This window comes from Delphinus delphis, chromosome 9, assembly GCF_949987515.2.
Source record: "Delphinus delphis chromosome 9, mDelDel1.2, whole genome shotgun sequence".
Taxonomy (NCBI): Eukaryota; Metazoa; Chordata; class Mammalia; order Artiodactyla; family Delphinidae; genus Delphinus; species Delphinus delphis.
This window is the reverse complement of record NC_082691.1, coordinates 73,664,052-73,677,805: the sequence shown is the minus strand read 5'-3', so window position 1 is coordinate 73,677,805 and position 13,754 is coordinate 73,664,052. Positions and strand designations below refer to the sequence as shown.

At 35.4% G+C, this 13,754-nt stretch overlaps 1 non-coding gene across 1 annotated transcript; it reads left to right on the top strand.

Annotated features, from left to right (window-relative positions):
* Nucleotides 1-1,045: 1,045 nt before the first annotated feature.
* LOC132431443 (U6 spliceosomal RNA) lies at nucleotides 1,046-1,148 on the top strand. The gene has a single exon (XR_009520746.1). It is a non-coding gene; the product is annotated as a U6 spliceosomal RNA (small nuclear RNA).
* Nucleotides 1,149-13,754: the final 12,606 nt, after the last annotated feature.

Here is a 13,754-nt window from a genome sequence, read left to right as displayed (position 1 = left end):
AGGCTGTGGCAATAATTCTGTTGAAAGGATGGTAGCTTTGACTATATTGTGATAAGAAGTGGTAGGATTCTGGGTGTATTTTGAAGATGCAGCTATTTGGATTTGCTGATGGATTGGAGTGGCATGTTAGAAAAAGTGAAGAATGACTAAGGTTTTGGCAAGTGGAAGACTAGAGTTGCCATTTACTGAGTTGGAGGAAACTGGAACTGGGGCACATATGAAGAACGCATAAATAATTCTGTTTTGACCATGAAAAACTTTGACCATGAGAAATTTGAAAAAATTTTCAAATTCAAAGGGAGATACTGAGCGAGCAGTTGAATACACAGAGTTCAGTGTAGTGGTTGGGCTGTTGTCAGTGTTCGGTAGCATTTAAAGATACAGTATTAGGATGATGGTCATCAGGGGGATGCTGAGTCTCCCGCATCTTCTCCCCAGTCTCACTCACATGCTAGTATCTTGACTGTTTTGAGTCTGTATTAGTATTTTCAATTTTAATAAAAGTTCAGGAGATTTGTTAATAGAAAAAAAACCTGTTTAAGCATTATCCCCAGAAATATAGCAACTAATATATCACTCATCCTTCATCCTACATCTGTCAGGAGGCTTGATTTAACTTATAGATCAAGAGAATCAATATTATCAATAAAATAGATGTATTCATGTATAATAATTTTTGGCATATTCCTGATCTTCAGTCCTACCCTCTTATATGGTGAATTATTTCCTTTACTTATATTTTCAATATTCCCTTTGCTTATTTTCTTCTTACTTTTGCCTGTGCTTCTTTATTTACATTGTATAATACTTCACTTTGCATTTTCTCTTCAGCTTTCTTTAGAGCGCTAACCAATCCCCACTTAAGCTCTCAAATGTTCTCATGCTCTTAACACTTCCTTCTCTGTCTTCTGTTCAGTGTCGACCCTCAGCAACTGATGACATTTAACTTGGAGAAGGGCAGGACAAAATTATGACTTAAATGCTCTCAATTCACTCCACAAGCCTTTGTGGAATAAGGCTCTTAGTATAATGTAAGTTTAAGATAGTGCTTACTTCAGTGGCACATATACTAAAATTCGAACCGTAGAGAGGTTAGCATGGCCCCTGAGCAAGGTGACACACAAATCTGTGAAGTGTTCCATATTAAAAAAAAATAATGTTAGGACAGAGATGATTAACTCACTGTCTTAGTGAAGACTCAAGTCTAGTTGATAAATACAATGTTCCCAGATTTAAAAAAATCAGAGGAAAACTACAGAACAGTATAGAAATGTAAAATTTTAGGGTACAAGCTGTACATACAACTGTTGAGGTGCAGTTGAGTAGCTGAGTACCGCAGTGGGATATTGTTTATCTCACAAAGGTTTACATTATCTTAATATATTTCCCATTACCTTAAATTATGGGAAGGCATTGTCAACTGAAAAAAAAAAAAAGCACAGCCTGAAAGATGAGAATAATGTTTTATTCAGGGACCTTATTAAGGACTATAACCCAGAATGGCAACCTCTCAGATAGCTCTGAGGGACTGTTCCAAAATGGTAAGGGAGGAACCAAGATATGTAGGAGTTTGTGCTGAAAAAAAAAAGACCCCCCCAAGAAACAAACACCCCAAAAAACAAACAAACCCCCCCAAAACACAAAATGTAGTCAAACATCAAAAGATTACTGCTAATCACAAAAAACATCTCAAGTTAATGATTTTAGTGCTTTTCTGTGTATGGGAAGAATACAAGTCTGGGTTTATAGAAATCATTCTGTTGATGTGCACCTTAACTACCTAGGGCCAGTATCCTGCTTTTCTGCATCCTGATTCCCCTCAGGGTGCACTGTTGGGGGTGGCTGCAGTGGCTGAGGGCTTGATGGCAGCAGCGTTCTTTGTTTACTGAAGTGCCTTTTGTCTGCAGCATAAAGTTGTGTTATGAAAAACATTAAACAACAGGTAAGGCAGGGTTGCTGACCATTCAAACTTAAATTGAGTGTCATTTGTGAAATACAAGTTAAAACCATCATGAGATACCACTATGCACCTATTAGAATGCCTGTTTTTAAAAAGTGCTGTTGAAGATGTGACACAACTGAAATTCTCATACATTACTGGTGCAAATGCAAAATTGTACAGCTACTATAGAAAGCAGTTTGGCAGAGTTTGTGGTGGCTTTATTCATAATTGCCCCAAAGTGTAAAAATCAAAATGTCCTTCAACAAGACAAACTCTGATGCATTCATACAGTGAAATACCATAAAATAAAAAGAGAACAACTACTGGTACATGCAGTGAATGGATGAATCTCAATGCATTATGCGTAGTGAAAGAAGCCAAATTCGGAAGACTACTTCGTAATATGTAATCGTTCTGTTTTGACATTCTGAGAAGGTAGAACTATAGGCACCAAATCAGAATTGCCAGGAGCTTTAGGCATTGTGAGAGATGGACCACAAATAGGCATGAGGAAATTTCGGGGTGATGACACAGTTTGTATTTTGATTTTGGTGGTTATATGACTATATGTGTTTGTCAAAAGTCATAGAACTTACACTAAAAAAAGACAAATCCTACTGTATGTTAAATTATACCTCAATAAGCTTGGTTTTAAAAAATAGAAGAAGAAAAGATAAGAAAGGCTATTTTCTGAAAGTGATAATCCAGTGTTTTGGAGTTGAATTTGAGTTTGAATAGTCTATCAGGTGAGAATAATACCTAATTTATACTATAATTAATTGTTTAATTGTTTTATTTTTATCATGAAAAAGTTCTTTCATTGACCAAGTATGTAGTTTTAGGAGGAATTCATCTACAGTAGGGAGGGAAGACAAGGACACCTACCTACATATACAATATTCCTGGAAATAAAAGGACATAAGATTGAGCAGTGCTAAAAGCCGTAACACATACTGGGGTATCTCCCTCATGTAAAGTGTTTCTTGATTGTTTTACAACAATCCTTTAAGATGGATGCCATTATTATCATCTCTAGTTTACTGATGTGAGAACAGCTTCAGAGAATTTAAGTATTTTGTCTAGAACATGGATCAGCCAGGATTCAAACACAGATTTTTCTTGATTCCACAGTTTATGTTCTTTCTCTGATACCATCCTGTCTTCTAGATCATTCCCACAAATGTTTTCACAAAGATAGAATAGACTAAGTCTGAATTATTTTATATTTTAGCTAGAGTTATTAAATAGTGAGTTCCCTCTCTCAGAAATTGAGTCTGCTCCGTAAATTATTGAGCACTTCTCCAGCCACTCAAGGCACGCACAATTTGGTTCTGGATCAATCCCCCACTGCTTGCCCTTTACACCTATGTTCAGAATGATAATTTTGGGGGTGGGGGTCTCTGTCAGTCCTTCCAGATCTCTTCCAATGTGTTCATATGTAGAAAGTACAGAAAAATTAAGTTATTATGCAACCCAGGATAACTATATAATTATTTAGATACACCTCTTATATCCTGAGTCCTTTGAAGACCGTACGCACTGTAAGTAACTATAAATTCTTTAAAGATAAGAGCTGTCATTATAGTTTCTGAGATATATCATAACATCAACTCCAAAACCCTTCACCTAGGTGATGTTCAGTAAACATATTTTGAAGGAATAAAGGAATGAATGAAAATGGCAATAAAGAATAGAGTAAGAATCTTTGGAGTTGGATAGAGACTTGTATCCAAGTTCTAGCTATTCCATTCACTATTTGGTTGACTTTGGGTTAATTATTTAACCTTACCGAGACTCACTTTTCTCTGCTATAAAATGAAGATAATAATAGCACCTATCAATTATTAGTTGCGAGAATTAAAGGAGAAAAAGTATGGAATGTACTTAGCACAGTTGCAAACATAGTAGGTGTTCAAGGTACAATATTTATTAATGATATTTGTAAAATTCTCTTATTCCATATTGCTTCATTAATAATACGAATTATAAATTAATAATATTTAGGTACTTCCCCAAATTTCATTTATTCTTTTACTTTTCATAATTCCTGCCATCATGCATAATTTAGAGAGTGAGACTCTATGAGTAGAATGATGTAGTCCAGTTTTTAGTTGTTTTCCTTGAATCAAAGGGGACGTGGTTGTGATGGGAAGGATGAGTTGGGGTGGCAGCTCTGGGCTTTTCATGCATCTCCATGTCCACGTCTGCTGTCATCATTTTTATGGAGTGGGAGTCATTCAAAAAAAGGTTATTTTGATATAAAATCATATTGGAACCCTATAAAATAAATAACAGGAAACTTATTCTCATTTATTCATATGGTTAATGATTGGCGGCTCCAGGTATGGCTCGAGCATAAGCTGAATCAACCTCTGGATTTACGACTGTTAAATTAATGTTGGAGGAGTGGGTCTATAAGGAACCAATTTTCAAGAGGGCCTGAAGAGCCTCTCAGTACAGAACTTGTTCTGAAGGAAGGGAAAGCTAGCTAGTGAGCTTTAGCTAGACACAAGGCCTTTGTGTCCAAAAGGAGAGGCTTCCTCTGTATAAGCATGGTAAACATCCTTTGGATTTGCCTTTAAGTTTAATCATAAGTCTGAGTCCTGAGGAAACTGGGATGGAGGTAGAGTGGATGAAATTAACAATGGGAAGAATTATTTCATGCAGAGTGAAAACACCACCAAACTTCATTGCATTGACGACTTGAGACCATTCAATTTTATTTTGTGTCCTCAAAATTTTTAGGAAATCAGCAGTTACCCGTTAGCCTTTAGCTGACCATACCTTCTGAGGTGCACTGGTTTTGATGTTTCTTTTAACCCATGAACATTTTCCCTGTTGTCTAAGTGATATCTGTTTCCATAGAACGAAAAGTAATTTAGCCCATACAAATTGTGACTTCGGCCGTTTTGCACTTCAGCCAACTCTGCTAAGTGTTCACGGCCAGAGCAGCAACAAAGCCAGTAAAATAATGACAATGCTTCAAAGTTGTGTTAAGAAATTGTAGTGATCCTACGTAGTTAGGTGTCCATTCAGTCTGAAGAGAAAAGGCAAGGAGACAAAATATTGGTGAAAACAGCCTAAAGCAAGTAATTAGTAGGAGGGGAAAGCAATGGCACATTTAGATTATTACACTTCACTTTGTATTGGTATCAGCTTCTGAATATTTCAGCAGCATTCATTTACATACCCACTGAGGATTGCTGAGCCGAAATTACCCTTTGTTCTCAGGCATAGAATTCAGTGGTGGTACAAGTTATGTCTAGACTTTGGCCCCTTCAAATAGAAAGAGCTTTGTGATGATACGTTAAATGATATGTAATCTTCACTTTTGTTAAAGTAAAACCACAGGATTTTCCTACAGAATCATTTGTACGTGTCCACATCATAAGAATTGACAATCTGTCTATTGTGAAGATGCTCTTTGGTGAGAATATTTTACAAGTAGTTCTGAAATGTAATTCGTGTACCTGCATTTTAATTTCCTGTCACACCCATCCCTCCCAAGTCCTTTTCCGGTTCTACCACTCAAGCTCAGTAGAAGGTAAGTGTACTTTCCAACATCACACAGTTAGTAGTTGAGGAACAGAAACCCAGGTCTGTGTGAGCCTACTACACCGTTTCACTCCTCAGGCCTGGTTGGACAGTGGCTTCCTGAGGGCTGCCCGCTGAGGTCCAGGTGTCTGAGGCAAGTTGTTCTTAGGTGACTGAATGAGTATTAAATGCAAAGTTTGTGATCTGCTGCTAGGAACTATCTAGACCTTGCACATAGTTATTTGGATAGAAAAAAAATTAGAAAGCAAGTATTAAACATCATACACAGATACTAAATAAAATTGAGTTGATAAAGTATGAAAAAGACTGAATAGAGAGGGAAAACATTTCCCCAAAGAACTTTCTAAATCACTGGAGTGTCTTTTTCAATCCATATTCTTCTCGCTTTCCACCCTTGCTCTGCAGTCTCCTCAAAGACCCTCTGCCAGGCAATTTCAGATGTATTATAAACATGCTCTTGTGAACAAGAGCGATAATTCTCCTCCACGCGGGACCCTGCTGCTGCTGACAATCGGCCCCAGGTAGCCTTTCACTTACCAATCGCTGTTGGCTCCAAAATAAGTTTTGAAAAAAGTGAATCGGAGCTTAGGATCCAAATGATAAGTGAAATGAAGGAATGCTTGTGTTTTCACAGCTTGTGCTTCTGAGGTGGTCAGAAGTCACTGAGCTGACCCACCCACGAGGGCCCTCATCACTGCATTCATCTATTAACAACCATTTCTGTTTGAGTTCAGGCTGCTGACCTTTTCTTTAGAGTCATGTTTGAAGATTAGCCTTGTAGTCAGGCTAATAGCAATTCCTCCAAAATAAACCACAACCTATATTTTCCTGTTATTCTGTTTTAAAGTTTTGGCTAGTTTATTAAACTTTTGACGTCTAGAAGCAGAGCATACCTTAGATATCACATTGGAAGCACCTATTAGAAAGAACACTATAGTGACATTATTAGCTTTTAGAGATGATGTGAGTGGGAAAGAAGATTTTCACCTGCACAAAGGGTGTTTTGATCATTGACGTAACTTAGCTGGTCACTAGTATTCCAGGATGATACAGACTTTAGTGTGACACCGGAATAAGTTTGAAAAAATTTAAAGCCTTCTAGTGTCAGGCCAGGATAGCTAGAATTTACTTAAGAAATTTTGGACAACTCTCGCAACGGACTAGACTCTGGGCTGTGCTGGACTCTCCCTATCTCTCAGAAATTTTCATTCTTTTTGGTAGAAAACATGAGGTCCTGGAGAACTGCATGTGATACAGATTAGTGGGGACAACCAATGAGTTGGACATGTAACAGAACTCACAGAAGAAAAGCTGTTTTGGCTTGGGTGGTTAAGGAAGATTAAAGGAGGGGTGGCATAAAATAGAACTTAGATTTCACTGAGCGGAGATTTTCATTTTAAAATAATTAGCGAACAGTTCTATTTTTACTTGCCCAGTATATTCAAAGATAGATACTGGATGCTGTGCACAAAGCTAAATATTGAAATTTAAGGAAACGCTGCTCTGAAAACAGAGAATTACAGAAGAATACCTAAATGTGCTTGTGGAGTCAGTTCAGTGAAAGTTTCAAAGTAAAATGTTGTTTGTGCTGATTCTTGAAAGGTTGGTAGGCCTTCAGCAAGTGGGCAAGAATGCAAAACCATTTTAAGCCACCTTGACATCAAATATAATAAAGTTCATGAACTAAACATATGCCCAGGATAAACTTAGATGTTAGATAATCCATTCACTGGAGGGAAAAATGTTAAAACCATCTCTTTCTTTCATAGGATTTCTTTGAAGGAGATTTCATAAGTGCCCACTCACCTATTCCCATATTTCTCTGGAATACAAGCATACATACTCTTTGTTGGAACATTCACATTGGTTACAAATCTAAAGTTGACTATCCATTTCCCTTTTGATTGATTACTTGTGCTAGTAGGTAGTAAAGGTGGGGAATAAAGAATCACCTCCAGAGAAACTTCTATTTTGGTTTGAAATACAATCTGAGCTTTTCTGTAGGAGACTGAATAGGTTAGAAATCACATCCTTCCAGAGGCCACTGTTAACATGAGTCTGTGTATGCAGAGCTCCTGCTGACTGACAGCAGTCGGAGAGTAGCTATGTAGAGGGGAAAAGTCAGTTTGTATTAAAGTTTAACTGGATATAATACGTGAAGTAAGCCCACAAAACTTTCAAACACATTTTCAAAGATCAAAACAAACCATAACTAGCTGGATTTGAATGTAAGGAGCGTTTGGAATATGCGTTTTTGTACTAACCAATAACCCCCATGTCTGTGTGCTTATATAAATATGTCCATATAAAGAACCACGATACTTATCCTTGTTATTATATATTAAGGTGAGACAAACAGCTTTTTGCTGTTGACTGTCAGAGTGTTTTATTAAAAGCTTGTACTCTACTAAAGAAAACAAGGTCAGTGCTGGGGTAAATTTCTGGCAGATTATTTAAACTTCTGAGAGGGTGAATGCCATTTAGAAATAATGTGGTTTTTATTAAATAAATCTGTCTAATAATGTTAAGGTGCTATTTCAATTTTAAGAACAGACAAAGCCAATCTTAGGTACTAAGAGATGAGGGCAGAAGGTTGGGGTCAGGGCGAGGAGGGAGTTGAGTACTGGTTAGGACTGACACTGAGCACAGGAAAAAATGAAAAATAAAATTCCCGTTTTGTATTGAAGGATGTTTTATTTATGTTTAAATTCCCTTTTGCTTTACTGAATTTTCAACAAAGTGAGGTATGATATTTGAGTATACTTCTACTGTGGAATTAAAACAATAGGTTTTCTTTAGACATACAAAAATAAGACCTTTTGTTTTCAATAACTCAGTGAAGATTAATGATGAAAGTTATAAAAGGTAAAGACAAGGGCTATTGTTATTATGATTCAATATGTCATGAAATGCAGACTTCGAAATGTTTAAAGTCAGTTTATATCTGTGTTTTCTTAAATTATCATAAGCTAGTGAACAAATTGCTGTCTTTTTAATCACTCAAAAATTTACAAGCATAGAGAATCCCACTAAGGCCTAGAAATTTTGTGTGTTTACCTTATTTGATAAAATTCTTTATCCCAAGAGAAAACATTTAAAATCTTAATTATTATCCTCATAGCACCTTTTTATATTCATTAGCTCTAAATTAATAACAGCTTCATAATTTAGCTTTAAACACAGAATTAATATTAGTACTGTTATACAAAACATGTTTTGGGTGTGTTTTATTGAAACCAAAACTGTAACAAATTTTGAGAGCCTTGTAAACTGAAACTACATGAGATTGATATTTACATCTCAAAATGTATTGAAGTCTTAACAGGAGAACTATGATTATAGCTTTTGGATATTTGTCATCAATATGGTTTTGGTGGCCAGAGGGAATGTGTTTTGCTTTTTTGACATGAGTTAGACACAAAAGCCCAGGGACACCTAGTGAGACAAAAATCTCAATAACTGAAGGAAAATAATAAACAGTAAGGACCTTTACTCCTGTCAGCCGTAGCAGATTCATAATGTGTTATGGGATGATGATATAACACATACAGGGTATTTAGACATTGAAAAGCAACATGTTGTCCTTAGAATATTTTCTATTAGCACATTGGTCTTAGAGGAAGGAAGAAAAGAAGGAAGGAATGAAAAAAGAAAAGAAAGGAAGAAAAATGAATTGATTGAGGTAGAACTTCTTACATTGAAGACTTAACTTCTAAAAATCTTGGAAAACACCTTGGGATATTCTGAAGAAGGCAGCAGTGTGATTTGACCTTGGACAGATGGGAGATTCATTGGTACTTCCCTATGTAACTGCCAACCTGATTTTCATTGCCTTATGTATTACCATTTTACTTCTATAGTTTTCTCACCATTCTTCTGGTACGTCACTTCTGAGCTAAAAAAGAGAAATACTATTTTTATTTTCTTCTTTTAAATCCTGACATGATTTTTTTTTTCTTTTTGTGATATAGCATCCCTCCACCCTCACCTGACACGGTTAGTACACGACTTTACAGGTAGCTCACATCTCTTTGGGTCTTTGCAACATGCCAGACATGTTATAGCAATAATTTTTCCATTAGAATATTTAGAATATTTTTTGAAGTTACATTATTTATTAGTTCTTATTTGCACTTTTAGGAGAGAGTGAAAGAAATCAAAAGATTTTAGCTATATTATTTAATCCTTTCTTAATACTCTACTTCATTTTTTTCATTTTATTATTTCCTTAAACAAACAAAAAATGAAAAAATCTTTTACTCATGTGTTTTCGTTCTTCAAAAATGGAACCGCTCTTCTCAGGTAGTTTGGGTTTCCCTTTCTAAATGATCCCTGTTTCTTCTTCGCCCTTCCTCCACTTTATACACAGTCAACAAGAATTCTCCGATTTTATCAGTAGTCTCACATCAGCCTTGTTCTTTTCATTTTCACGGTTACTGCCTTAGAAGAGGCCATCATTAATTCTCCTGTGGATTCTTGAAGTGTTTCCAGAGGGTCTTTACAAGTAAAAACTCCCCAGAAATAACTAGTCAATGAATTAAGTTTCAAAATTTGCCATTGAATTGTTCATTGTATCACTGTGTATCCTCTATTCCAGTGATTTCTAAACATAAAAAAAAAGATAGTAAGGATTTTTTCATTGTGATTTGGTGTATCTATTAATATGGATTTTTATGTGTACATCTATATCAATATATATATTAGCTCTGAAAAATCTTTCATGAAATAGTATTTATCCTGACTGCCTGAGATGAGCACTAATACTTTTTTCCTATTTTATTCCTCTCCATTCACTTCCAGTAGAGAGTCAGTCTTCATTATTGGTAGATTCTGTATTTGCAGATTTGCCTAAACCCTAAAGTTTGTTTGTTAAGACCAAACTCTACACTCATAGTCCTTTCACAGTCCTTTGTAGCTATGTGTATGTGCAGCATGGTGAAAAGTTTGAGTTACCAGATAGGCACATACCAGCTGAGGTCACACATGGTGAAATGCACTGCTTTCTTGTTTAACTCTCATACTGTAAAAGTTTTTCACACTTTCGTGCTTTTCGTTGGTGATTTTGCTGTTTTAAATGCCCCCAGCATAGTGCTGAAGCTCTGTCTAGTGCTTCTAAGCACAAGAGGGCCGTGGTGTGCCTTACTGAGAAAATATGTGTGTTGGATAAACTTTGTTCAAGCATGAGTTATAGTGCTATTGGCCATGAGTTCAATGTTAATGAATCAACAATATGTATTAAATAAGGTGTCTTTTAAACAGAAACAAACATAAAATAAGGTTATGTATTGATAGGTTTACAAAAATGTGGCCAGACAGGTACTTAATGCTGAATTTCTCCAGTGGCAGTGAATCAGTATTTACTAATTTAGTGTTTGCAGATACTGTATAGAATATAACTACTGTAAATAACAAAAATTGACTATTGCATTTTAAATTTTGGTCAGGATCCAGTGACATTATTTCATGGGCTGACCTACAATTTGCAAAACACTGCCTCCCATGAGTCATTTTTCTCAAAGTTTGCTGCTAGGAAAAACTTTGTTTTTCAGGAGCAAATTGCAGCTATGTTTTCTTTTCTCTGAGAGATTTGTAACTTGCTGCTTTGTATTTTTTACCTTGCCTGCCAGGAAACTTAATGCAGGCTTTATGCTCAATTACAGCAGCAGTATTAATCCTTGATGTTGGAATGCTTGCTTTCCTGTTTTTAGCCCTGGTTTCCTCCTTTTATTTCTACTATATTATTTTTGTTTGATTTATTCTTTTTGTAAGAGTCTTGAAACCTCTTGGGGAAAAGACGGAAATGAATTAATGAATAGGTAAATAATTGAAACAAGTAATCCTGGAAGAAAGATCTGGAGATAAGAGGCTATCTTTTTAGTAGAGACTCTAAAATATAATATTATTGTCAAATGCTTTGATGGTATGTGTTCTCCTTATTAAGTTATTTTTAAAATGTGTTGTGTGTTAACTTAAAAACATTCTTTGTGAAGATGAAGTAGAAGGGTTTTCTGAAGTGTCAGAATAATTAAGTAAAGCTTAACAACTTAACGATAACAGTGTAAGAAAATTACAAAATGTGTATTAACATGCTCCCTTCTAAGATCACCTATCTCTTCATTACTGTATGAATAGTCACCAATATAGATGATATAAAAAATTCTTGCTGTTCTTTAGCAATAGCAAAGTAGGTATAGTATGGATAATTAAATCATCAATAGTGAACATCTAGTCATAACCAATCATTTTAATATTTCTACCTTACTCACTAGAGTTATTCACATCTTCCTTTCCACATCTCTGTGTCCATCTATGAAGATAATCCTAGATAGTCAAGAGTTGCTGTACCAAGTTGCAAACTAAGTGAAAGTTTATGTACTCTCCTCACTTAACCAAACTCAGTATATTTTATGGATTGCTTCAGTGAAAAAACAGTAATGGGTAATAAATTCATTAATCCTAAATTTCTAAGATTACATTTTGCCACAGTGTGTTAAAACAGTTTGTGAAATAAGTGATAAAGGACACACTGTGTGAATATATTCTCCTAACATTTATTAATATCACAATTGAGGATACCTCTATTGTTAAAAATAATTGGCAATGCACACTAAAGGATATTATGTCTCAGACTCACAATTTAAAAGGGCCTCTTAAAATAAGCTTCCTATAGTCTATCTCTAGTATATTTTAAAACAGTAGAATTAGATGTTTTTCTATTTTCATTTACTAACGAATTTGAAAGTGTTAAACCTCAAGGTCTATTTTCAAGCAATATACCAATATTTTCCAAAATATAATCTTCTCTAAAAGTAATTCATATAAATAATATGAATATTTACTCATTTATGTTAATCTGACCATGAGAGCATCAAACCTTAATGATGGTTATATTCTTGTAGTTGACAGTCCCACAAAGGCCATGTTACATTATTTTACATGGGAAAAGTCAAATTTTAACATTGTTGGGAAGAGATAAAAAGCTCTCATATATCTGAATCATTATAGACTTGTTAAAGGATATTAATCAATCCACATTTGTATCACTAGTATATCACTAATACATTTGAAATATATGAGAGATAGAGCAATGTAGGGATTAAGCCCAATGGATTCTAGAGCCAGCAGCCTGTGTCCAAGTCCTAGTTCTACCAGTTGCTATCCCTGTGACCTTGGAGAGATAACCTCTCTGTGCCTTTGTTTTCCTCATTTGCAAAATAGGGATCATTATATGATATCTGTCTTACAAGAGTAAATGAGTTATTATTTATGAGGTAGTCCGAATCGAACCAGGCACATAGAAGTCACCATCTAAGTGTTTAAGTAAATAAATAACTAGGTAAGAGGATTTATAACTCTTTAGATAAGAGATGATTATTCCAGTGTTAAAAAATGTATGGCATTTTAAAACTGAATGAAACTCAAGATCATGTAGAAACAGTCCTTTTGATTTTTTAACAGCATTACCACTCCCACACCTTTTTAATTTTTTTCAAATGAAATCATGGGAACCTCAAAATAGAAAACAATTGATGTTATTGAATGGGGCAGAAGGCCTGGATCTTTGCCCATGCTACATTTGGTTACATCTCTCAGAGGCTTCTGAATTATGCCATAGACTCCAGAGGTTCTAAGGATGAAAGTTTAAAAATTCCCGATTTTTATGAAAGCCTTCTTGTACAGATGAGGTAACTGATGCTCAGAGTTGGTAATGGTTCACTTTCAAGGTAACACAGCTTATTAGTCTTCAGCAAATGCTAAAAACCAAGGATTCTTGTCCACTGCACACTCACTTACTCCCATGGCTCTCTCAAAGCCCCACATGGTTGAGCCTTTACTGGGCAAGATAAAAACACATTTTAGTCTTTATTTTCCAGGTGATCCCAATGTCTCACTTTAGACATGTCTTCTAACAATATTCCTACAGTTCAATGCCTTTCCATCCCAATCTATCATTATGGCCTATATGAAAAGAAAAATAATTTTTAACTTTCATATTTTCTTGTCAGTTGAGTAAGGCGCTCCATGTGCAAACTAATTAAGACTGAGTCAACGCAGTGTTAAAAATATATTTGAGTGTGAATTTCACCAGTGATAAGAGAATGATCCTAGCATCTACAAAAGGAATGGGCATTCAAATTATAGCTTATTATCTGCATAGCATTTCATGCTGTGCAGAATGCCTGCACAAACACACTAATGGGACTCAAAAACGTTTGAACGGATGGTTCAAAAGATTGTGGGAATTAATATGGGTAGC